The 27,127-nt window shown below is 34.3% G+C and overlaps 1 long non-coding RNA gene across 2 annotated transcripts in view; it reads left to right on the top strand.

The window, feature by feature from the left end:
• Window positions 1–26,781, top strand: part of LOC130455910 (uncharacterized) — a 43,403-nt gene extending 16,622 nt beyond the window's left edge. The window contains exons 2-4 of one of the 2 annotated variants that reach the window (XR_008914183.1): window positions 12,840–12,910; window positions 14,811–14,946; window positions 16,047–26,781. This is a non-coding gene — a long non-coding RNA (uncharacterized LOC130455910). The remainder of the gene's footprint in view (window positions 1–12,839; window positions 12,911–14,810; window positions 14,947–16,046) is intronic. The other variant, XR_008914184.1, reaches the window with a different exon arrangement.
• The last annotated feature ends 346 nt before the right edge of the window (window positions 26,782–27,127 follow it).

The following is a 27,127-nucleotide window of genomic DNA, read 5'->3' as shown; positions in this document are numbered from 1 at the left end:
TTCTTTCCTTTGATGTTTTATGCTATGGTGGTTTTAAACCTGATCATTTTCTCCCTTACTCTAGTAGCTTCAATAAATTTGCACCAATATTAGAGCACCTCATCCATTGGTTGATTCATTCTCCTTTTTACAATAGGACACTTATTTTCTGATGGGTTTCATGTCTTACAGAGATAAGGGCAAAAATCCTTCTGAAGTCAGTGCAAATTGAGGAGTTAGATTTAAATGTAGCCAGTGTATTCAAAGGGAGGTAGAAGAATAGCTACTAGAAATTCATTTTCTGTGTTAAATAAACGTGTTTTTGTTCATTCTGTGTGTTTGAGAAGGGAAAAGATAGGTAGCTTTGGAGCTAAGAGACTTGGACTCAAGACAGGTCACTAATGCATATTGGCTATCATATTGTGTAAAGTCATTTGGCTCCTTAGTGCACTTTTCAAACCTAGAAGATTGGGAGTTGTATTGAAAGTCCTATGCAGGTAGAAGGAACTTCCTTATATAAGCAAGCAATTTCCCTAACTCATTTAAATCAGAGGTACAACCAAATTCTTTCTTTCATGAAAGGGCTTTAAAGGCTGAATCCAAAAATAGATTTCAGCATGTGTGTCAGTTGTTTGGTTAACATTTGCCTGTCCCAACTGTAATCAAACTATTTCTAATGCATGAGGTTAATGTGGTCATCTCTTTTAATTTTACAGCACTGATTGAACAATCAGACACTTACTAGTTTGTATGACCCTGGGCAAGTCACTTTACCCTGTTTGTCTTAGTTTCCTCATCTGTAAAATGAGTTGGAGAAGGAAATGGCAAACCATTCTAATATCTTTGCCAAGAAAACCCAAATGGGGTCATAAAAAATCAGACATAAATAAAAACAACTGAACAACAATTTTTAGTCATTTTTGTTATTTGCATCCTTAGTTACTGAGGAATCTCTCAAATGTATATTAATATTAATAGTTCATATATTACAAATATCATAACTTTATCAGAGAAACTTACTTGCATTTTATTTAGGTTTTAGTTTATTCTTTTTCCTCAAATAATTATTTTACTTCTATTGCTGTACTGTAATAAGCTTTTCAATTCTATATAGTGGGATTTTCCATTTTATATCATTTAAATTTTCCATTATTCTTTGCTTTATTATGAGTTATTCTCCTTGTCATAGTTGTACAATATACATATAATTCTTTTGTCTTCTAAAATTTTTATGGTATGGTCTTTGATATTTACATGTGGTATATTTTTGGATTTCATTGTGTTTTGGTATAAGAACCTCATGTAAACAAATGTTTCCATGCAATTTTCCAATTTCTCAGAGTTTATTATAAAATAAGAATCTTTCCCAAGTATTATATCTTTAAATTTCCTCAATGTTATGATATGATGTACTCTTTTGTTCTATTGATTCTCTTTTTTAATTTGTTTTTGTTATTGTTGTCATTGTTTTTAACTAGTGAGACTTTGGCAAGTCATTTAACACCTATCTTCTTCCTTATTTGTAAAATGGGGATAAAAATAGCACCCACTTCCCAGGTTCCTTATAGGGGAGAAATGAGATAGTAATTATAAAGTACTTAGCACATTGTCTGGCACAAACTAAGTGCTATATAAATTGTTAGCTATCATTATAAATAGCTTATGTATGGTTACTATATTTAAATAGTTTAATATTGTTTGAACTCACTTGTAAATTCATCTGGTCTTTAGATATGGACCATCTAATGTCATATTTATAGATAAGGGCTTATGAGTTTTAGAAAATAAAAAAAGAAAGTTCATATTTTTTTTCTGGAACAAATGGCCTGAAACATGATTAATATGCATATGATTCTATGCTTTTTCAAAAGATCTCTGGTGCATTGATAATGATGCTGAATTTGGAGTCACATGGCATGGGACCAAATCCCAAGCCTTGCCACTGTGTGATGTGAGGAAAGGTGTTTTTCCTTTCTGGGCTTAAGGTTCCTCATATCAAAATATGAGGTCTTTAGACTAGATGGCTTTTAATGTCTCTTCCCCTTTTAAATCTATTACCTTGGGATCTCAGATCTCTTAGATGAGGGCGTTCTTTCTATTGGCTACTATCCCACCCCCTCCAAGCTCTATCTTGTGACCATCTATCTCTTCTTTCTTATCATCAGCCATGAGAAATATTCTAGTGTTAGAATTTAGACAATTTTTACAAATAGGAATTCTGACCTTGACTAGTTCTTTGGGATCATAGAACCTCCTTTGTCTTTTCACTTTCCTCTAACCCAATTAAGTTCACCTAGTCTGAGAGGATATTTCAAGTCAAGTTATATTAAAAGTGAGATTCCACTAGAAACATAGTCCTGAATTATTTTATTAGAGTGAATATCCTGTTGTTATTGTTTTGTCATTATAATAATTAATAATAATAATAGATAGTACTTTAAGGCATACAAAGAACATATGAAATAGTATATATTTTTTTCATAATAACCTTGAGAATCAGACACTTTCATTATCACCATTTTGCAAATGAGGAAACTAAAGCAGGAAGAGCTCAAATGACTTTCTAAGGGACAAAGTAGATGTCTGAGCTTACAGTTAAACTCAAGTCTTCTTGATTCCAGGTCCAGGATTCTACCCACTGCACCACCTATTGGCAGATGCTTTATTCAGTTGATCCATCAAAGGCACCTTAAAAATAAGATAGAACATGTTAAAAAAAAACAAACAAACAGAGCAACAGGAATACTTCATTTTTATCATAATGTCTTTCATTTAGAACATTTGAAAAAGTGAGAAGAGAGGTGGGAAGAAGCAAGTAAATGTGAGATAACAGGGAGTAAGAAAATAAATAAATAAATGATTCTTATGAAGTTAGTTTTCCAGCTCTCTGTCTTATAGATTTTCTCTGAAGTCATTCTGCTATAAGTCAAGGAACCAAGTTCCATAATTTTCTCTCTAGCAAAACCACAGATGCAGATTGCTGTCTAGAGAGATTACTTATTGTTGTTCATAAAAAAAGGACTTATTTGTACAAAAGGAGGTTACTAAATCAGGATCCCAGTTTTTTTTCTTCAAGGGAACAAACAGTGCCTACATACTGCATATTTCTGAATACTTGATCTTTTGTTAATGTCTATAATAAATGAATTAAAATTATTATTAACAAAACTATTGAATTTCATTGCTTAGATGGATTTCTCACATGACTTACCCACTTAAAAAAAATAAACCTCACACCACCACTTACCACTCAATCAAAACCTACCAAATAAAAATAAATCAATAAACCTCTTCTGAATGATATATATCTTAATTATTATATAATATATATTTTAAATATACTTATATTTATAACAAATATTTTAGTCCTCCTTTTCCCCTTCCTCCTCCTCTTCCTCTTTCTCCTTTCTCCTTTCTCCTTTCTCCTTCCTCCTTTCTTCTTCTTCTTCTTCTTCTTCTTCTTCTTCTTCTTCTTCTTCTTCTTCTTCTTCTTCTTCTTCTTCTTCTTCTTCTTCTTCTTCTTCTTCTGCTTCTTCTTCTGCTTCTGCTTCTGCTTCTGCTTCTTCTTCTGCTTCTGCTTCTTCTTCTGCTTCTGCTTCTGCTTCTGCTTCTGCTTCTGCTTCTTCTTCTTTCCTTCCTTCCTTTCTTCTTTCTTTGCTTAGAATTCATCAGCTATCTCTGGAGATAGTGAGCATTTTTCAAAATATGTCTTCACTCATTTTTTGTTGATTCTCACCACCTGTCTCTGGCTAAATTCCCTGGTATCTATTAGGGAATAGAATTTACAAACTTTCCATTAAAAATAAGCAAAACCAAACAAACCAAACAAAAACGAGTCATAAGGGAATTCAGAAGATGTTTCCTCTTACTGGGAAAATGTAGTTCTCTTTAATCCTAGTAACTGCAAAGATCATCAAACTGGATATTTCTAAGTTAAACAGACTAGCCTAGTTCATTATTCAGCAACTTGGATACTGAGTTTTCCAGGCAGTCATGAGCCCCCAGCAACTTGGCCCCAGCAGATCATAAAGAACAATTACAACTATCTCTATCCCTGCTTTTACTTTTTGAACAGAAGTTGGCAGCAAAAAGCAACATCTTCAATAAAAGGCTTCACTTCTTTTCAATACCAGGTACTCCTGAAAGATAATAGCTGTTATTGAATCTCTTAAACAGTAAATTAAATTCACTTGTAAAAAAACAATGACTTGGTTCCAGCTTTCTATCAGTTTAAAATGTCTAAAAGTCATAGTATTTTCAGGCCTTTCTCACTTCCACTGATCTTGACTGTATTTTAAATATTTTTTCTCAATCTCTAGTTTCCAGTTATTCCAAAATGTCAAATGACTTTAATGAGACTCAATCATAACTCTAAGCAACTTTATTTTTGTTTAAAAAATAACCACAATTCAGTATGTTCCCACTCTCAATTTACCATTTTTTTGTATCTTCTATCAGTCACCAATGTTTGCATGATTGATCTTTTTTAAATCATTTTTGGTCATAAAACACTTACATGCAAATGAAGTGATACTATATTCCCTTACAATTCTAAAGTATGAGACACTGTCCTGTATCAGCTTGAGTCTTTGAAATTGTTTTTACACTGGATTTTTTTTCAGTTTAAAATAAATATTCTTACTGTGGCTCTATAAAAGATCAAATTATACATGATCAAGGTATTCTACAGTGTTCACTAAGTAATATGTGTTTTTATATTTATAGTACAGCTCATTTTCATATATATTTATATATTAGAATTTTTTAAAAATTAAATGATTTATAATGATTTTTAGGATTAAATTTTTCATCTACAAAAGCCACAATATTTTATACATTTTGGTCATTGAAAAGTCTTTTTATTTGTAGAAACATATATATTCCAGTTTCTTCATCCTAAATTGTCTCATATATAAAAGAAAAAGACTGAAAGGAATTATATAATCAAAAGAAACATTAGAATAGTCCAAAGAAAATACAATGTTTCATTTTCTGCATTTGTTTGCTGTTAATGAATAAAGTACTATATCTGGTTTGATTTTCTAATGAATCTTTCAGGATGAAAAATTTATAAATGTAAATTAATGTTTAGGGCAGTTAGAGCACTAGATTGCATAACTGGTCTGGAATCAGGAAGGCTTAATCTTCCTGAGTTCAAATTTAACTTTATATTTATAAGTTATATGACTCAAGGGAAGTTATTTAACCCTGCTTGCCTCTGTTTCCTCATCTGTTAAATGATCTTGAGAAATAAATAGCAAACCAGTCTAGTATCTTTGCCAAGAAAACCCCAGAAGAGGTATTAAAGAGTTGGACCCAACTGAAAAAGAACCAAATACCAACTGAAAATTAGACATTCCAAAACAGTAGACAAACTGATAAAAAGCTCTAATGCATGTGAATTCTGCTCCCCTGCCTCTAGTTTTGTCTCCTCTCCTTCCCATTTCACAGACAGAATATACTTGATCCCCATCAAATAGCCATTTTCCCAATTATATTTCCAATTCACTATTATTTTTTTTAAACTTTAAAAAATTTTAATTGTATTTAAAACTTTGAAAGCAGCATTATTATTGGAGAATATTACCAGCCCGTAAAACCCGAGTTCAACTGCACCTGAGGTACTTACTAACTGTTTGGCCAGACCAGGATCACTTTGGGACTATAAGCCATGGTTTTCTTGTCTTTAAAGTAGAAATAATAATCCCTTGTTAAATAAAAATCCATTAACACCAAGTATTATATTTTTAAAAATTTATTAATAATCACTTGAAGTAGAAGAAATACAAGAACAAAAGTAAAAGCCTGAGTAAACTCACATGAGTAAAATTCTCCTGCCTGGCACTCACCCAACCACCATAACCGCATTACCAGGAAAAAGAGAGTGAGAGGGTATAGCTACACTCAAAATATATCCTTCCTACATTAGCATGTAAAGTGAGAAGAAACATGGAAAGCTGGGATTTAGAATCCTGGGGAGCAAATTCTAATTATACACCCCAAAGTGCCTAATTAAAAGGAATGTTACAAAAATCAAATATGATAAAATGATTAAAATGTAATATTTAATTGTGAATCAAACATTTTCAATATAAATAATTGGATATGAACAATTATTTATTGAATCATTTATTTCCAGAAACAATTGTTGTCAGTCTTTGGCATCTTAAAAGGAGTCTCATGTTATTGGATGTAAATACACAGAAAAGAAGTGAAAGAAGTTCATAAAGGACGATGAATAGCACAAATTTAAAGGAAAGAAAAAATACTGTAAAAATATAACACACTTTAAAAGACTATACAAAACAGATATTCAAATTTTGGTAAATACCAGCTAGGTCTCCAAAAAAATCACAACACGTTTTTACATTTAATCATCATTATTAATATTTATATCACTATCATAATTCTACATAACCAATGAAACGATAAATCAAGATCTGTTGTAGTGTTTGACAAAGTCAGAGGCATAGTGAAATTTAACACAGTGAAAGTTTAACGAGCAGCTCTCAAAACCCCACATTGAACTAGATTAGCACCATTTCTGCCTATTCATAAATCTGGCCTTGCTCAAAGAACTTCCTTCCATGTCTCACAAGCCATCTCATTCTTTAATACCACATCCCTATCATATGCACAAAGTGCCAGGATCTATAATTTTGGAATCAGCATTCTGTCAGAGTTCAAAATTAGTCCTTATGGCAACAATTATACAGTTGAACTATTTTAAGTATAAAAAGTAAAATGTTTGAAGGAATCTTATCTTTAAACGTACTCCTAAAGTATTTGCCTAGACAAACAAGGGAGAAAAAGTTCTAAGCTTGTTCTTATCTCCAAAAGAATTAGCTGAGCCAAGCAAGATGCTCTGACACATTTCTGTGAAATACAGAATTTAGGAAGTTATTTCCTTAAGTTTTTAAAGCCATGCTATGCTATTCTCCCTTTCAATGATTAATAGCATCAATTGGATTTTTTCAAAGTCTCAGTCAAGGACATAAAAATGATGTTACCACAATATACTATTTTTACACATATGGCATACACGTAAATTCAGTTACAAGATAATTCTATTGTGGGACAAAGCAGTGAATATCTATAAAGGATGACTGCATTAAAATGCAGTTCCAAGAAATGGTTTGTGTTTATGTGGAAATGTATTAAGTTTCTTTAATATGTACATGGAATATTTGAAACATCAATATCATTAGAGAATAGTATGAGTCAGTAAGACCTGAGTCCAATTCCACCTGGGATACTAATAGGCTGTATGACCAGAGCAGGATCACGTTAGTCCTATGAGCCACCATTTTCTTGCCTTTAAAGTAGAAATAATAATTCCTATAGTGCCTAAGTGAGGGGATTGCTGCAAAGATCAAATATGATAAGGGAGTAAGTATAATATTTAAGAGTGAATCATACATTTGCAATATAAATAATTGGACATGAACAATTATATTTTTATGGTCTGGTATTGTAATTTAATTAATATAGGATAAACCTAATGAGAAAACTGTCTCCATTCTTGCCCATGAACAAATCCGAGAGGGGTTTAGCAAAGTGATTTATAAAGTCAGATAGCAAGTGTCAGAGACAGATTTGAATCTGGGTCTTCCTGACTCAAAGGCTTTCATTGAGATGTCCTGCTCTACCTATTCTAAATATATATATACATATAATAATGTAATATATATAAATATATTATTTATATAAATATATGTATATGTCCAAATAAATATACATTACATGCATGTAATTTTAAATTTATATTTATAAAATTTTATAGATTTACAATTGTTTATTACTTTTGCATTAGGAAGTCACCCTTAATGAATATATGACCAACACAGTAACCAAGAAGACATGGTTCTGAGACATGCTTTTGACCTATATCCATGAATAGGTCAAGTAACCTCAGTATTCCAAACCCCCCTTACATATCATGATTAAAGACCAATAGTTGATCTAACATATGTATATATATTTATTAATATTATTATTACTTCAGCCTGCTTTTATACTGTTCCACATTTTGAGAGGCAGAGAAAAACAATATTAGAGAGACATGCTGAAACATTGTGGAAAGAGTAAAGTATACTAGGCACCTAAATGGTGTTTCTCACATTTATGGTCTTTGGTAATTCATGCAACCAGCCTCAGTTTCCTCCTCTGTAAAATTAGGGGATTAGATTGGTTGACCTCTAACATTCAATCTAATGCCACATCTGCCATGGATGACATTAAGAAATCAGTCACTTAACCCTTCCCTGAAACTCAGTTTTCTCATCTGTATCAAAAGGAGTTTGGCCTCTAAGATGCCATTTTCTGTTGTTATTTTTTGTTTGTTTTTTTTTTTAATGATCCAGTCTGTTTACTCAGTTTTGGCAAGTTCTGATCACTTTGCTCTATTCTATCATGGTTAACTGTGTCTAAAAAAAGGATGAGAGTGTCAGTAAATGGGATTAGAATCAAAACAGAAAAAGAAGCCAGTGACACAGCAAAAGAATTATGAGCACAATTGTGAAGCTTCCTTTCCTGGTAGATCCCTAGTAGTGAGCATGTCTGCCTTGTGTTTTCCACTTCTACAAACAGTAATCAGAAGTGGCATTGACTGCAGAGTGGGTTGGGAGGCTTGGGTCACAAATGAAAAATGGCCCTAGGTGGTGTGTTTGCCACATTGTATTTGCTTACAGATGACGATGCCCCATTTGAATTGCATCATATTATATTTAACCTCCATGAAAGACAGCTCAAAGGAGCAGCTCTGTGCCTCATGCAGATTTGTTGACACAGAAAATGTAATTAGTGTCAAAGCAGTATAAATGAGCACAGGCTGCAGATACATTCCACATCCCATTACAGTGTTTAAATACAGTGCAAGTAAGTTGCAACTTAGGAGGGTGCCTATAAATTGAACCCTTTGAATAAAGCATGTGCAGAAAACAATGATGGGAGATATCCATTAATGAAAACCAGGCTTTTGGAGAGATGAAGGTGTAAGTTCTGGGTGAGACAAGAAGGAAATTCCTGTCCCTAGTTCTAAGAGGGATCATAAAATCATCAAGATTGAGCTCCAAGGGGCCATCAGAGGCAGTCTAGTCCAAATCCCTGACTTAATGAATGAAGAAGCCAAAGTCCAAGATCACACAAGTCGAAAGAATATCATTAATGGGGTTCTGTTCTTCTCAAATCTCTGATGTCCAATGTATTGGTTGTTACCTACATAATCTTTGCAATTCAGCATTCTACTTCCATTTTTCTCTTGTTGGGAGACCTTTACTGTTTCTCATTCTTTACCAAGTTTTGTATAACCTCCTTAGTCTGCAAAATATGTCTTAAGCCTACCTTCTATGTCATATCTTCTATGTCTTATCCTTCCTTCCTTCTCCATCGACAGGGTCTGCCTTACATTTCCCTTCCTTAATCCTTTTATCTGCCAAACTTTTAGATCATCACTTAGATGTCCAAGCCATCTCCACTTCTCCATATCTTAGTCTGGTGAAAACCTCCTCTTCTCTCCATCTTCACTTTTGTCTTATATCCCCAACGGCCATTCAATTTTGACTCAAGGAACATCAGTGTCTTCTCCTGACCCACCTCAGTCACCAATGATCCCTTATTCACACTTAAATAATTTTATATCTTCTATAGTAGAATGTAAACCCATTAAGGGAAGGGATGGTCTTTGTTCTCATTTTTCTATCCTCAGTCCTCTAGACAATGCCTAAAATATATTAGTCTTAAAATTTCTAATTCTTTTTCCAGATTACATGTTGGTACGATGCTCAATAATCATTTTCCTGATATTTTCCATTCCATGTTCTTTCACTAACTCCCATTTTTCCCACGTCTCCAAGATGGCAGGCAATATGGTATACATTTTATGGGTATTATCATAAAATATGTATTTCTAAGTTAAACACATTGTGTAAGAAGACATCATTTCTAGTAGAGAAAAATTCATGAAGTAAATAAAGTGAAGAATGGTATGATTCTATCTATACTCAGACTCCATCAGTTCCTTCTATAGCAGTAGATAGTCTTTATTGTCATGAGTTCCCTGGAATTGTCTTGAATCCTTGCATTGCTGATAATAGTAAAGTATTTCACAACTGATCATAGGATTTTATTGCTGTTTCTGTGTACAGTGTTCTCCTGGTTCTACTCACTTAAGATTTTCCAAGTTTTTGTTTTACTTTTAAATTTGGGATTGTCTTCTGCGTCATTTCTTAGGGTATAAAAGTATTATACCACAACTTGTCCAGCTATTCCCCAATTGATGGATATTCCTCCAGTTTCCAGTTCTTGACTACCACAAAAAGAACTGCTATTATTGTGTTTGTAGCAGTAGGTCCTTTCTTTTTGTCTTTGATCTCTTTGGGATACAGACCTAGTAATAATATTGCTGGGTCAAAGGGTATGGAGTATTATGGGCTTTGTCCTTGCTTCCAGATTTTTCTCCAGAATGATTGCTTCAGTTCACAGTTCTACCAACAGAGCATTAGCATCTCACTTTTTCCACATCCCCTCCAATTTTATCATCCTTTTTGCCCTATTAGCTAGTCTGATCAGCTTGAGGTGGTACCTCTAAGTTGTTTTCAATTTCATTTTTCAAATTAATAGTGATTTGAATCATTTGTTGATATGACTAAAGACACATCTTAATTTCATCATACAAAAATTGCCTGTTCATATTCTTTGACCATTTGTCAGTTGAAGAACGCTTATAAAATTGACTCAATTCTCTATAGATTGGAAAAATGAAGCCTTTGTCAGAAACATTTGATACATTTTCCCCTCGTTTCTTGTTTTACTATCTTGGTGGCTTTGGTTTTGTTCGTGCAAAAAAATTCTTAATTTAATGATGTCAAAGTAGCATATTTCATATCTTGACATGTTCTTTATATTTTGTTTGGACACAAATTCTTTTCTTATCCATATATCTGACAGGTAAACTATTCCATGCTCTCTGATTTATTTATGGTTTCATCATTTATTTCAACATAGTAGATATTTAATGTATATTTTTATTGATTAGTATCTAAATCCCAATTCATCTTCCATTTCCTCTATCAAATCAATACTATTCCCCTGTGTTTGAAATGGTCTTAGACTCACAAGAGACTAGCTTTAGAGCTAAAAGACATTTTGATGACAATCTTCCTTCTTATATCTTCTCCCAACCCATCCTTTGTGGCTTTCTATTGGGTTTAGACTATTCTAGTTCACATTACAGTCATTGGTTGCCATGTTTCACCACTGTTATTATCCTTCAAGTTCCCTAAAGGCAGTGAGGAAGGGTTGTATCTGATTTTAGCTTTGAATCCTAGAACCTTGGTAGAGGCTATTTCCAAAAAGGGATCTGGGATCTCATGGTAGTATGTCTTCCCTCTACTGGTATAGTTTGGAACCTAATGATTATACCTTTGTGTATGTTTTATCCATGTCCTTTTTTAACCATCTGTCTATTGATCTACTTCCATGACTGCTTTTCATTATTAGATTTGTTGAGATATGGATGCTAGTGAACATGGGGCTGTTCTGTTATCCTTCCTCCTTAAAACAGGGGCTTTGTTTCCTTTCCTGGATGTATGACTCTTTACTCATATGTATATGTATATTGTCATTAGAGAAGCTAGATGGGACAGTGGATAGAGGTCCAGGACTGGAGTCAGGAAGACTCCTCTCCTTGAGTTCAAATCTGGCCTCAAATACTCCATATCTGTGTGAATGTGGACAAGTCATTTACCTCTGCCTCAAAGCACTCATCTGTAAAATGAGCTAGAGAAGGAAATGGTAAACCAGTACAGTATCTTGGACAAGAAACTGCTAAATGGGTTCACAAAGTGTCAGACATAAATAAAATAACTGAAAAACAATAACAAAGTATATTGTCATTGGTAACTCTTCTGGGAATTTGTAAGTGCCAAATAAGTCTTGTTGAATTGTTGAATAAGAAGAAGCAGGGTACATTTTAGACACTGATTCCAAATTGTGTAAGAACAGAGAAGGAAAGGTGAAGGAACAAAATAGCATTCGAGAAAACACAGGTCAGTGAAGGACATTGAAGGTGAATACAAGCAGCAGCAACCCAAGAAAGGGAATAGGAAGAATCAAAATTAAATCTTCCCAAAAATGAAAGAAGCATCCACATTCACCTAATCATCTTTCTAGCCTTGCTGGGGGGTGACCTCCATGAAATTCAAATACCAGTGACAGCTTTGCTTGGCAAATCAAATTTTTCATCAATATCCATCATTCTTTACTGTAGTTATTGTCATTAACAGAAAGACCAGGCAGTGAGACTATCAACTGAATTGAAGGAAATATGAAGAAAGATCAATGAGCAAAGTGGTTAGTTAGAACCTAAACAATTTTATTCTGAGAATATGAGATGGAGACATGAAGATAAACAGTGAGACAGAAAACAGAGAGACAGTGGAGAGAGAAGCAATAGGAAGATGAAGAGAAAGAGAGAGAGAGAGAGAGAGAGAGAGAGAGAGAGAGAGAGAGAGAGAGAGAGAGAGAGATAAAGACTGACACAGAAATAGAAAGAGAAACACCTAGAGAGACAGAGAAAAGAAATACTGTATTTCAGATATGCCACCATAAGTGGATCTCTAATTAGGTATATAGTCTTGAAATATTGTTTCAGGTTTATATGATAGAGCTTTGGAATAACTTCATAAATATTCACTTTTCTAGCATCTTTTCTTCTGGACAACAAGCCTCTTCTATTGTGAATTTACTTATTTATATTTATTCTAACAGCAGGGAATGCAAAAACTCAGAGAACATATTTGCTTCAATAAAGGATTAGGAAAAGTTACCTGCAGTTTTGTTTTTTGTATTTTTTTTTTCAGAGAAGAAGCAGCCATCTCAACATGGAACTGAGGACAAGTTAGCATGGATTGGCATGTGAATTCCTAGCATGGTAAACTAGATATATTAGAGGAAGACAAATGGAAAAAGAGACAGAGACAGAGGCAGACAGAAACACAAAAAGAGATAGAAACAGAAACACCTAGAGACAGAGACAGACTAAAACAGAGTCAGACAGAAAAAGACAGACAGTGAAGGGAAAAAAAATAGACTATATATGTATATAATATATATTGACATTTTATAGATGATCAAACAAAGATTGGTTTATATTCACACAGATATATAAAATCCAGTGGTCCATCTCAATACTTCCTGATTTGAACAGTCTAGAATTTTATCTGTTATATCACAATCTTTTGACCTTTGAGCAACCTCTGAGACTCGTTGGGATTCTGGATATATAATGTTTTCAATCATTAAAGAAATCTGGAAGTGGCCAACCTAGGATGCTTGAAAATTTATTCTCCTTCTCAATTTCATCTAGAAACTAGAAGGCTGGCTATTCCTCATTTTTATAGTGAGAAATTCATTTCCTCCAATGTCATTTTGGGTTTATTGTATGAAGCTTGACTAGTTATACTTAGACTATTAGGAGTACAAGATTTTTGGATATAGATATTGTTTTTCATCCTTGTTTGCCCACTGAAAATTGTAGGCGGCTTGCTCTGTATGTGATCAGGCCTTTTCAAGTCCATCTTCATATTCAACCTAAAACATCTCCTGTATACAAAGAAGGAAGAGAAGGAGGAGGTGAATCAAGCTCAATCAGCATCCCAGTCAGCCCCATGGACACAGTTTCTCTCTCTCTCTCTCTCTCTCTCTCTCTCTCTCTCTCTCTCTCTCTCTCTCTCTCTCTCTCTCTCATTTTTTCTTTCTGTCCTTCTGCCTCTGTCAGTCAGTCTGTTTGTCTTGTCTTACACATATGCACATAATTTATCAATTCATCCTAAATCCCCAAAACAATTCTAGGCATTGAATCAAAGATATATGGTTTCAGGCAGAAATACAAAATAACATCTCCCATGTCTTTTTCTCAATATTATGACATTATTTTAAAAAATATTCTTATGAAATTAATTTTTACTTTAAAATATTTCCCCATATTTCCATGATTCGTTTTCTTTCCCTCCCCTCTTCCTTCCCCCCTCCTGGAGCCAACAAGCAATTCCACTGGGTTGTACAAATGTTACCACTTGATATCTATTTCCATATTATTCATTTTTGTTATAGAGCAAATATTATGATATTCTTAGTTATCAGAGAATTTTAAAATTACCCGATACATTAGATGCCCTTTTCATTGACTTCCTCTAGCAAAATTTTCATGGTCTGGTTAGAAAAATTGATCCTGGGAGCAGTGCAATATACCTAGATCTCTGGGCCTTGAGACCCAGAGATCATCAGGAATGAAATATGTTCAAATCCTAATTCTATCATTAGCTGTGTGACCTTAGACAAATCATTTACTTCTGCTAAACCTCAATTTCTTGATCCAAAAAATAAGAATCTAACTCCCTAAAGGATTTTCCTCACAAGGCAACAATGAAGCTTAAGACAGATAATGTACTCCATTAACTTACAAATACTCTCATCACTAGGTATTTCTTTGGTCTCAGGAAAACCTGTGAACTTCACTGGTCCTTGATTTCTTGTTTTGCAAAGGGGAGGTACTTGTCCTAGATAATGTCTAGAGTTTGTTCCAGATCTAAATCCATGAAGAATTATTTCCTTCTTTTCTTTTTTTCCCTTTTCATTTGCTTGTCACCTTTTCTAGAACAGTCTTCTTTTAATATCCCCTACTTACAAATGGAAAATTTCCTTTGAGGACCCTGGCTGAGTTTCAGTTTCCATTATCAATCTTCTGGCCTCTGTTTAGATCTTGTTATTTTTGGTGAGAGCAACTATAATCTGATTAAACAATCTCAATTAATTCTGATCTCTCCTTCAAGGAGTTTGGGTGATAACTCTACCTTCAGAATTCTCTTAATCCAATTGACAACTCACACAGAATGACCAACAGCGCCAAGACCCTTCAGACTTTTCTGAGGAATGTCATTTCCCAAGAATATTGATGGTATAAAAAAAGTGAGTATTATCAGAGATTAATAGGATCGGAGTTGGCAGGGATCGGGGGCCATCTAATCCAACTCATAGCTATAGATTCCCCTACAACATACCCTAAAAAGGAAAAGAGGAGGGAAATGGCATCAAAGAAGGGCGTGGGAGGGAAAAGCATATTTTCTATGGAAAATATGTGGGTGTAAATAAAGAAGAACTTCATGGAATAAGGTGTAGATGGGCTGTACACTGTGTTGAAGGAGTAAATAAATATTTAGATGAGATGACAAATCTCGAATGAGATGATTTATCTCATTTGGAATTTTTATTATTCCAGTTTGCAAACACATTCTCCATGATGGAGCATGGATTCCTAAGATCAGCTTCTCTGAGCAATATTAGTGAATTATAGACGTAGTCATGAAACAGTATATACATATATGCATGCATACATACACACATATATATACTTGTGTCTTCATGTAAGTAAAGTCAATGTAAATGTGCTCATATATCTTCATGTGTATAAATACATGTGTATATATACATTATATACACAAATATATTCACATACAAATGCATATGTACAAATATGTAGTGTTTCGCAAGCCTAAGTTTCTATATTGTTATTCTTGGTGTTATTTTTGCATTTAATATTTTAGTGTAATTAATTTTAGAACATTGTTAAGTAAAGAATAAGGAACAAAAATAGGAACAAATATAATGAACAAAAGATGTGACTAATGAGTGGTCAGGTTGGTTCTTTCCTAGGTAAAGTGTTAGATTTAGCTTCTGGAAGATCTGAATAATAATCTCACTTCAGATACTTACCAGTTGTATAAATCAAGGCAAGATACCACCTCCATATGCCTCAGTTTCCTCATCTATAAAATAATACCATATGAAATAATGCTACCTTTTGTAAAGATGAAATGAAATATATATATATATATAAACATATATATAATATTGTACAAACTTCAAAGCATTTAATAAACACTAGATATTATAAAAATAATTTCATAAACTTTTATTGGTGTTCCTACCCATTTCTGAGCTTACTCTTTTTATGTTTTCCATTGAAACTTTTCACAAAAAGACAACAAATGCTATTTTTCTTGAAACAGGAGAAAGGTATGCAAAAATATTGAAGGAGACTGGCTGACTGCATGATGACAGTGGAATAATCACAACTTAGTGATCTTTTGTCTAGTAAAGGCAAAGGCAGAGAAGATACAAAGTGCTTTACAATTAATGAAAGAGGTCTTTCCTTCTACAGTCAAGGCCAAGGACTTACATGGTTGGGGAGGGAGAGAGCTGTGCTATGGTTGTAGCTCACAGAGTAGGTTATATCCCCACTTTGTATCATGTTTCTGTGATTTGGATAATGTAAGCATGGACATCAAAACTGCACAACAGGGAACGTGCTCTGAAGCATGGAAATGAAAGCCACAAAGACATAAAGCCTAGCACAAAAATTAATAATCATATGGCAAAGGTCCCCCAACAGGAGACAGTGGAAAGCAACATAATGGAATTCATAATGTGTTTGGGCAAATTCATAAATGACACAGCCATGCATGGTGAATCAGAAAGACTATCTGAAAGATAGGGAAGGAAGGAAGACTTTACAAGCACATTCAGTTGTACCCTTTTGTGAAACGAAGAGATTAGACTGAATCAGAGGTTCTAATGCTAGTGACCATCACCACCTTCTTGTCCCTAAGAGGAATGTAAAACATTTCTGGTAACTGTGAACTTGGATTGGAAAGTAGATATTACATAATTATTTTCATTAATTTTTCTCTGAAATTGAGCAGACCTTTCAATTATTCAAGAACATTAATCTGAGAGAAGGCTAATAGGTTTTTCTGGATTGCTATGAAGGCTGAGAAAAGGGATGGGTATAGGGTCTGTGTATGTGAGGCACAAAAATGGTTAAGAATCCCTGGACCTGATGGATCAGGAAACGAAGAAGCTTCACTCAATTCCAGACCTAAACTCATGTAATCTTTTGCCTCGGTGACATCTAAGACTCCTTTCATCTCTAACAAATTAGTAAGCTAAATTCCTTTATTGCCATCCAGCTGCAGGTCAGGATGGACCATCATTCTGATTTAGTATCCATTCATTCATTCAATAACCATTTATATTAAATGTCCAGTATGTGTCAGAGCCAACATTTCTCTTATTTCAAATACTTATCAAGGGACTTTTGCTTCTTTCTCCTGTCAATAGAAATGCAAATGTCAAATGCTGGGCAAATAACAAAAGATCAATGTATACTTAGTTTAATTCAGCAGACAGTGAGTGATTCAATGTGTTAAACTTCAGGAAATTCTCCATCTAGGCAGAGGGGTCTTTTCAATTTATCAGGTATCACATAAACAAGTTTCTTTTGAAATATATATATTTGTATTTTTTAACCAACATGAAGACTACAACAAGGATGGTAAATTAGTTAAAATATTTAAATAAGTGTAAATTATCTGTCATTTTGTTATTTTTGAGGCTATGCTCTACAGTCAGGATAGAAGACTTTCTGAAGGAAGGGTCCTTCCATAGCCTCATATCTCACAATGGTCTCTGTCAAAACTGTGTATTATACTGTAAGGGGAAGAAAAGGGATTTTCATAAAAGGTTGGACTGGATTATTCAAAAGCAGGGTCTCCAGAAATGTTTTAAGAAACTCCAAAGAGATTTATTTACAATTTATTTACAAAATATAGAAAGAATGAAAGTAAGAAATTGAGAGAGAAGATAGAGTAAGATATCCAGCCTAAGCACTAAGTATTTTGCTCTGACCCCTGGCTCAAAAACAAGCAGAGGAGTCAAGTCCTTAGCTAGAGAGGCCTCGGCTCTTGTAGCTAAGGGCATGGGGATGCTGGCAGCCTCTCTCAAGAGGATAGGTCTCACCTGAGGCTAGTCTCTTCAGAAAATCCAGGAAAGGAGTCAGCTTATTCACTCATCATGTGTCAGTCTAAAGGGAGAGGTTCAAGGACAGTCTCACCAAGTCTAAGGTGTCAGGTCCAGTCCACACATTCTTCATCAGGCTCAGCTCCAAAAATTGAAGAACTCTCCAAGTCTGAAGAATGAAGAAGTCCTCATAGGAAGTTGTAACTCCTTTTTAAAGACACTTCTTTTGTGTCACTTCCTGTGCCTTCCTCCCCTTTTACATCTACCAATTACAGCTAAAGCTTTGCTTAGGACTGCCCAGGGGATACTCAGTTTGATTCTGATTCATCACCCGCTATCACACACATGGGTCACAGACCTCCCCCACTTAAAGATTAAGTAGGATATTTACCCTTTTGGCGATTAAATCTAAAAAATGGGCAGGGGGCTTAATTTAATCTTCACAATTTTTTCATTCTACCCTCTCCTCCTTCTCTCCTACCTCTCCTCCTTGATTATGAAATGGATTCTGATATATCTCCTTAGATCACCCACATTTTATGGACACAGAATATCAGGGAAGAAAAGGTCTTCAGAGGTCCATAGGACCATAGGTGTAGAGCTAGAAGAGACTCTTGAAATCATTAAGTTCAATTCCATCATTTTGCATATGTGGAAACTAATTTCAGATAAAAATTAATGAAAATAATTATCTAATATCTACTTTCCAATCCAAGTTCACAGTTACCAGAAATGTTTTACATTCTCCTTGGTGACAAGGAGGTAGTGATGGTCACAAGCATTAGAACCTCTGATCCAGTCTAATCCCTTCAGACTTAGTTTCCACATATTCATAAGTAGGGCTTGTGTAAGTAATACATTCCTAGTAAGTGTCTGAGACAAAATTTGAATCCTAACTTCAAATCAAGATCTCTAATCACACCAGGCTGCCTCAGTTAGTCCAAGGAAGACCCCTCTCTCAAATCCAAATATATAGGTTGTAGGGATTAAAAATTAATGGTTTGACTAAATATATGAAAATTATAAATAATAATGGTGATTGCTGATTCAACGTATTATTGCTCAAAATTGAAATGACTTTAATAGTTTTTATTTACAAAAGAGGTGGAAAGAGTGAAAGTAGAGAAATACAAAAGGGTAGAGAAGACATTAGCCTATGACATAGCACCTTCCTCTGGTGCTCAACTCAGCCGGGACTTGTTGACCTTCAACCAGAATTAAACACTCTCCAGAAGATAGGAAGAGAAAGTCCGCTCTCCACTCACTCAAGTTCCCTCCAAGAGGCAGATCAAGTCAATGCCTGGAGCTGAAGGTGACTCCTGAGGCCAATTTTCTTCTTGAAACTGACTTACTTCTTGAAGTCAAACTCCCCAGCCCCAGAAATTCAGGGCTTTTTATATGGCTTCTTGTCCCCTCCCCTCTTTACAGGGGCCAATCACAGCTTCCAAATTGTTCAGCACTGCCCAAGGGGAATCCCACTTCTCTCCTCTGAAGGTGTTAATTTCTATTTTAGGCCTCTGAATGTGTAAACCTTTTTTATCATGGGATTCACACATTTCTGACTGATTAGGTTAACAGGGTGGAGCTCTCTTTACTTAATGGTTAGCTAGGTACTAATAGGGGTACTAAGAAAGAGTTGAAAAAGTGTTAATTCAAAGTAGACAAAGAGAATAAATAATTCACTTTTACAAGGGAACTAAGTCATATATAATAAATATATTAGGACCTATTCTTTAGTTGATTAATGGTTATTGTTTATGAGTAGGAAATTCTCAGAGGAAAAAAATCAAAGCTATAAATGGATATATGTAAAAAATACTCTAAATCACAAATTAAAGAAATGTAAATTAAGACATTTCTGACCTACCAACTAACTTACAATCATCTGTTTGGCTAACAGGATAGAGAAGGGAAATGACAAATGCTAGAGGGGATTTGGGAAATTAGGTATACTCATGCACAGCACAGTTGATGGAACTGGGAACTGGTCCAAACATTCTGGAGAAAAAATTTGAAGTATACCTAAAAAGCTATTATCTTTTACATACCTTTTGACTCAGCAATAACACTATTAGATCTATACCAAAAGAAGATGAAAGAAAAAGGTAAAAGATATACACAAAAATATTTAGAGGATCTCATTTTGGCAAAGTCTTAGAAACTGAAGGGATACTTATGAACAGGAATGGAAAAACAAGTTATGGTATATCAATGAAATAGAATGCTACTGTGCTATAAAAATGATGAATGGGATGGTTTCAGAATATCAGGGAAGACTTCTTTGAAGTGATGCAAAATTCAAGATAAAGGATCCAGAAGAACATTGTACAGAGTAATAGGATACTGTTAGATTGAACAACTATGAAAGCTTTAGGTAGTATGATAAAGGGAATGATACGAGATTATTCTAAAGAACTCATGATGAACACTAATATTCATTTCAATGAGAGAACTAAAGAACTCTTGAGTACAAACTGATGCAATTTCTTTTTGTTTTTCTTGCTTTTTTTCAGTATGGTTAATGTGGAAATATACATTTCATAACTTCCTTTATATAATAAATATTCTATTTCTTCTAAAAAAGTGGGAGTGGGTATAGAGGGAAGAAGAAAATTCAAGGTTTTTTTTTTAAATCTCTAGGTCTTCTTTCAGTCAATAAATAAGGGAAGGAAAAGGATTGGCATCAGTCAAATCTAAAGCCTCTCCTCTTTGGCCTAATTCCCCTTGTGCTAAGCTCTTCCTCCTCAGGAGTATTCTGGAAAGTCACCCTAGCTCCAATTTATGGAATGAAACTATTTATTTAGCATGATAACTTATAGACATCCCCTGGGATTTGGTCAAGTTCCCTCCAGCAAGTTCACCTTGAATCATTTGCAAAATCATTCCAGGGGATATTTCTATTCTTAAAGCCTACTGTTACATAGAATGGATTATTACTCTGACAAAAGAAATAACAACATGGACAGATTCAGAGCAATCTTGAGGAACTGGGATGATCAGGTGCTGAGTAAACTAAGAAGCAGGAGACATTTGATTATGACTACTATCATGTAAAATAAGGAAACTGGGATATTCAAAAAGTGAGAATCAAAGCTTGAACACTGGAAACTTCAATCACTTCCTTCAGTCTCCTTTTCTTTTCTTTATCTTCAGAATGGCAAATGAAAAGAGAAATTAACTCACAGAACTATCCAAAAATATCACTTGGAAAGCCCTTTGAAAATTTTATGGAACTATGTAAATGTTGAATATTATTATGATGATTCCAAAAGACTGTTGATGGATCATATTTGTTACCTCTTCTAACATTGAAATATATTTACATACATAAAAATAGTTGGATATTTTTTCCATTCACTATTTATATATTCATCATTATGGGGCAGGGCTAGAAAGAGAAAAGGAAAATTTTACTTTACTTAAAAAGGAAGAGAAAGCAAAAAATAAAAATCCCTTAAAATAAACAGAAAAGAATAGAAAATCAAGAACAGATAAACAAGATAATCATAGATAAACAAGGCAGTGTTGAGAATAAATGTTAATTTAATCATTAATTTAAATATTCATTTAAAAATATTTTATTTTTTCATGCAAAACCAATTCCATATTGAACATTGTTGTAACTGCAAACTTCTCATAACCAAAACCTCAAACTAAAACCTTAAATACACTTATGTGTACTCCAACAGTTCTTTCTCTGGAGGTGGGACAGCATTCCATTAATAAGTCTTTCAGGATTGTCCCATATCATTGCATTGCTGAGAGTAGCCAAGTTTTCACAGAAAATCATCAACCAATATTGCTGTTACTATGTACAATGTCCTCATCGTTCTGCTTATTTAACTCTGTATCAGTTTCTGCAGATCATTCCAGTTTTTTCTGAAATTATCTTGCTCATCATTTCATATAGCACAATAGTATTCCATCACCCACATGTACCACAATTTGTTTGGCCATTCCCCAATTGATGGACATCCCTTCAATTTTTAATTATTTGCCACCACAAAAAGAGTTAACTATTAATATTTTTGTACAAGTAGGTCTTTTCTACTTTTACTGATATAGACCAAATAATGCTTTTAATGTACATTTTAAAAATTTTGTGTCCAAATTCTCTTTCTTCTCCATTTTCCTCCTACTCATTGAGAAGGCAAGCAAAATATAAATTATACAAGTGAAATTGTGCAAAACAAATTTCTCAATTAGTCATGCTAAAAAAAAATAAGATAAAAATATGCATCAATCTGCACTGAACTTTAGCTCTTTCTCTGGAGGTAGATAGCATTTTTCATGATGGATCCTTTGGAGTTGTCTTGGTTTCTTTATGTCAGTACCTACTAAGTCTTTCACAATTGATCATACATTCAACAAATACAGTTGTTAATGTATACACTTTTCTCCTGATTCTTCTTATTTTACTATTCATCAATTCATAGAAGCCTTCCCAGGTTTTGCTTAATATTATTCTTCCCATCCTTTCTTATAGCACAATAGTATTCCATCACCATCAAATAATACAACTTGTTTAATCATTTCCCAATTTATCAGCATCCCCTTTATTTACAATTTTTGCCACCACCAAAAGAACTACAAATAATTTTGTTAATATGAGTCCTTTTTCCCCATTTTATTTGATGTCTTCAGGATATAGACCTAGTAGACATATTGCTGGGACAAACAGTATGCACAATTTTATAGTCCTTTGAGTGTAGTTACAAATTCTCCCGAATGGTTGGGTCATTTCACAACATCAACAGCACATTAGTGTCCCTATTTTTCCATATCCAGCATTAATCATTTTCCTTTCCTGTCATGATAGTCAATTTATTAGGTGTGATATGGTACCTCAGAGTTGTTTTAATTTGCATTTATCTAATTAATAGTAATTTAGATCATTTTTATATTAATGCTGATAGCCTCAATTTCTTCTTCTAAAAATGGACTATCACATCCTTGACCATTTATCAACTGGGAAATGTCTCTTATTTTTAACCATTTCATTCAGTTCCCTATATGTTTGATGAATTAGGTCTTTATCAGAAAATCTGCTGTAACCCCTCTCCCTTTCTCCTATTCTTCTAATTTTGGCTTCATCCTTTTTATGTGTGTAAATCCCTTTTACATTTCATGTAAACAAAATTATCCATTTTATTTCGCACCTCTTTTTTGGGAAGGAAGACATAAAGTCTTCCCTTATTCATAGATCTGACAGTTAAATTCCTTCATGATCCTCCAATTTACTTACGATATCACTCTAAGTCTAACCACACCACCCTAAATATAGATAACAGATCAGTTTCTAATAAAATCACTTTCTTAATTTTCTTTTTATATGAAACTCTTGGTTTGTTGAAAGATGTAAAGTTGACAATTCTAAAATGCATACAAATGAAGGATATACTATAGGTATTTGTTCACTGGACCTCAATGATGGGCTGTACTTGTAAGAGAAGAGCTTCTACAATGGAACTATTCAACCCAACCAAGAGGCATGTTATGTATAATGGTACATTTACAATTTCATTTCAGTATGTCCAATGGCATAGTATCATTCCAAACAGGAAAATCTCATTAAAGTGACTTTATCACAGTATAAAACATCATTTCAGGATGAAAAAAACAAACCAAACATTGGCAGTCTGACCCTCAACGAATGATAGTTACATGAAATATGTGGCAAGGGACAAAAGTTTGCCATGGAAAAACTTTGCTATGTACTTATGATGTAAATGTTACAGGAGGAATAAAATAGAATTCCAGAGCTCTAGAGTATAAGCAGTTTAACCACTTTATTTTATTGCCACCAATATAAGCAATTTACTTCTGAAGAGATCAATACACTATATCCCAGACCTCTAAAAAACAAAAATATTCAGCAGATCCCTATATTGCTAGAGTAGATAGTCTTAGTTTGAACAAATATGGGGGTTGGGGGGAATAGCCTTGAAACCAGTGAGGACAATGCAGTTACTGAGGCTTTAAAAAACTAGGAAGCTCCTGATTCTCGAGCATTTTGCTATTTTTTCCCAAGGTTCCAGGTGGCTTTTGCATGTAATCAATTAGGTAAATCTTGGCCTTTGCCTCCACTATTACAAACAGTATTACCAGACCGTGTAAGTGGTATAAGTGTCACTAATCCCATAGGAAATTCATCTAATTAAGACATAAAACGATGTGAATAACAAAAGAGAATCTTGTTTACCTTCCATGCAAAAATAATTATAATCCACTTAAATGAGGTCAGGGAGCCTGCTATCTAATTTTCACCCCACCCCTCAAGTAATATTCTCCAGCTCAATGGGAGAGAGACATGAAACCTTTAGAATTAATGGTTCCATAGACAAAGGTTACAGTCCAGTGCCATCTGACCATCATAATACTCAGGTAGTGAGAACTACTGGATGGGTAGGATAAAGTTTTGGGAAATCTCTCACCTCAGATTTAAGACTCTGGTGATTCTCTGGAAATGTCTAGATTTAGGAAACCCATTCCAATAATGATCTATATAGTGAATCTTCCCTCTCTCAACTCTATTTAGACTCAGCAGGAATTCCCTTTCTTCCTGACTCTATTCCAACCATCAGCATTGGTAAAACCACCTGTTAAACATGGTACCCTTCAGAATACTTGCTGCTGATTAATGTCTTCTCTTTACAGTAAGACACATAGACTTCTGGGAAATATTAGCTTGATTTATTTTTCCAATTGAGCAAAGGTCTCTCAACTTTAAGCTAGAGAAACTGAGGTTCTGTGGATTTTGGTCCTTAGCCAAAATCATAATAATTTTTAAAATATATATAGCACTCTGAGGTTTGTAAATTGATTTATATACATGTAGATATGGATATATTATTTCATATGATACTAACTCTAACACCATACAGTAAGTACTACTGCTGTTCACATTTTAGAGATGAGGAAATCAGGACTGAGAGAAAAGTTAGGTGCTATGTTTAGAGTCATACAGATAGTAAGGGTCTAAGGCAGTTTTTTAATGGAAGTCATCTTGATTCCAAGTCGAACATTCTATCCATTGTGTCTTAGATATACTAGCATCTAAGTCTATATTTGATGAAACCATGAGTAGAGGATAGACAGTTTCTTATGAGTCCTTATAGTAGAGCACCCATTCTAATCAAAGAAAAAAAATCTTAAGTTATTCCATTCAGTTGGAATATTTCTCATGTGTGTACATTTGTGGATCCTTACACCATAAATACACAGGCAGGACCATCAGGAGTTTAGCTCACCGGCTTCCTTATTACAGTAATTAGTTAACTGGGGGAACAAGTGAGAATTAATTTACCCAAAGTCTTGCAGATAGTCAGGCAACAGATTGAGGATTCCTACGAGGATTCCTACCCAGGTAATCTGATTCTGATTTCAGGATTCTACCCACTGCGCTCAGCTACTTACATTCTTTATAAATATACGTATACTTCAATTATGAACTGTCCTTCCTGAAATTCTGAGCAAGACATATTAGAATTGTCTCTTTGAGAGGGTGAGATGAGAGAGCATTCCACAAGACCTATAATGTAGTATCAAGAGTGGGTGAATAGAGAGAGAATTCCTAATCTCAGCTCCACCACAAACTGGCTCTATGACCTTCAGCAAATCATTTAACCTACTGATTCTCAGTTCGAATTAAAGGTTCTTAGATTGAACTAAGATTTCGCTGTACCTGAAAAGTCATAAAACTCTAAAAACAAACAAAAAAAAATAAAAACCTCAACAACCAAAAACCCCCCCAAAAAAACCCCAAACCCAAAACCTTCCATTGCCATGTAAACTGATGACAGTTATCTATTGGTGATTCCCAAATTAGTGTATGTACTGGTTCCATCTTTAGTCATAGGAGTATATGGTCCCATTCTCCCAATCTGGTCTCTCATTGCCCAAAGCAGGGAATGGGGGCATGGGGGACTTGAGCAAATCCCCTCATTCCTAGTGTTCTCAGAGCCACTTACTGAAACTCCCAAGTTTGCTGATTTGGCATAGTTATAATTTGACCCTCCTGGTTAAACTTTGAGCCCCCTCCCCTTCATTTTGACCCATGTGTCCTGACTCCCTTCCCCACCTCTCCCCCATCCCCAAGTGACAGCAGCCACAGGAGACCTTCTGTCTAGAAACATTATGGAAACCAGAGCCTCCAGATACTCACTTTCCCACCATTGATCCAGGGCATCCACTTGCCTGCTGGAGCCTGGAATGGTTGGGGCAGGAAAGACCTTGGGAGACACTATCCATGCCTGCAGTGCCGTCCATGCATCTACAGCCCCCTAAGCTTTAGTAATTGGCTATTTCAGTAGACCATTCTGACTGTTCCTGGTGTTTCAGTGCACCCTTCCCTTGAATGTCTTTCTGAATTCGGAGGTCATTCCACATTCAGGTTTGTTTATTTCTGATCAAATGGAAATCTATTAGGGAGATACAAGTTGTCATTTTATCGCAAAATGATAGACGGTTATGCAATAGAGGGCAGTAATTATAGATCGGAGCTCATGGAATGTGAGAGCTAGAAGAGACCTTAGGGACAAACTAGTCCAAACCCATCATTAAAAATATAATGAAACAGAAACCCCAAAATGGGAAGTACATTGTCTAAGGTCACAAAAGGAGTTAGTGGCAGAGCTTGGATGAGGATCCAGGTTTCTTATCTGATCTCATGAAAATGTCACATTCTTAGTCAGCAAATGCCATAGAACTACAAAATCTACTTTTCACTCACTGGAAATTAAAAAAAAAAAAACTAAATGAAATATCTCAATCTTTAAAGCTAAAATCAAGTGATGGATGCAACCAGTTTGCCAAACAGAACATCCCTGAAAATTTGATTCATAGGTAGATAGAGAGAAAGAGATTTATATGTCCTATGGACTTGTTAAATATCAGATATTTGTCATATTTTATCTATACCTTGCCTCTTAGTTTATATATCACCTAGACTCCCTGTTATACAATTAATAACTTAGAAATACTATAATAATTAATTATATTATGTATAACAATAATCACAAGTAATAACTTAGAAACACTATAATCATTATATTATGTATATATACACATTATGTATACATAATATAGTATAATTATTATATTATATAATAAAAATTTGTCAGTAAATTTGTGAGCTGTCCAAAAATCTACCAATTTGTGATTTCAAAGACTAATACTATTGAAAGTCATCTAGTTTCTAGAAATAAAAACAGCATTTATGCTTTGAAGAAAGACTAGAAGACTAGAATTTCAATGAATATAGTTGAATAACTTTTTTTTAAAATGTCCTTTT

Source organism: Monodelphis domestica, chromosome 8 (assembly GCF_027887165.1).
Source record: "Monodelphis domestica isolate mMonDom1 chromosome 8, mMonDom1.pri, whole genome shotgun sequence".
NCBI classification, from domain to species: Eukaryota; Metazoa; Chordata; class Mammalia; order Didelphimorphia; family Didelphidae; genus Monodelphis; species Monodelphis domestica.
This window is presented reverse-complemented; position numbering and strand designations above follow the sequence as displayed.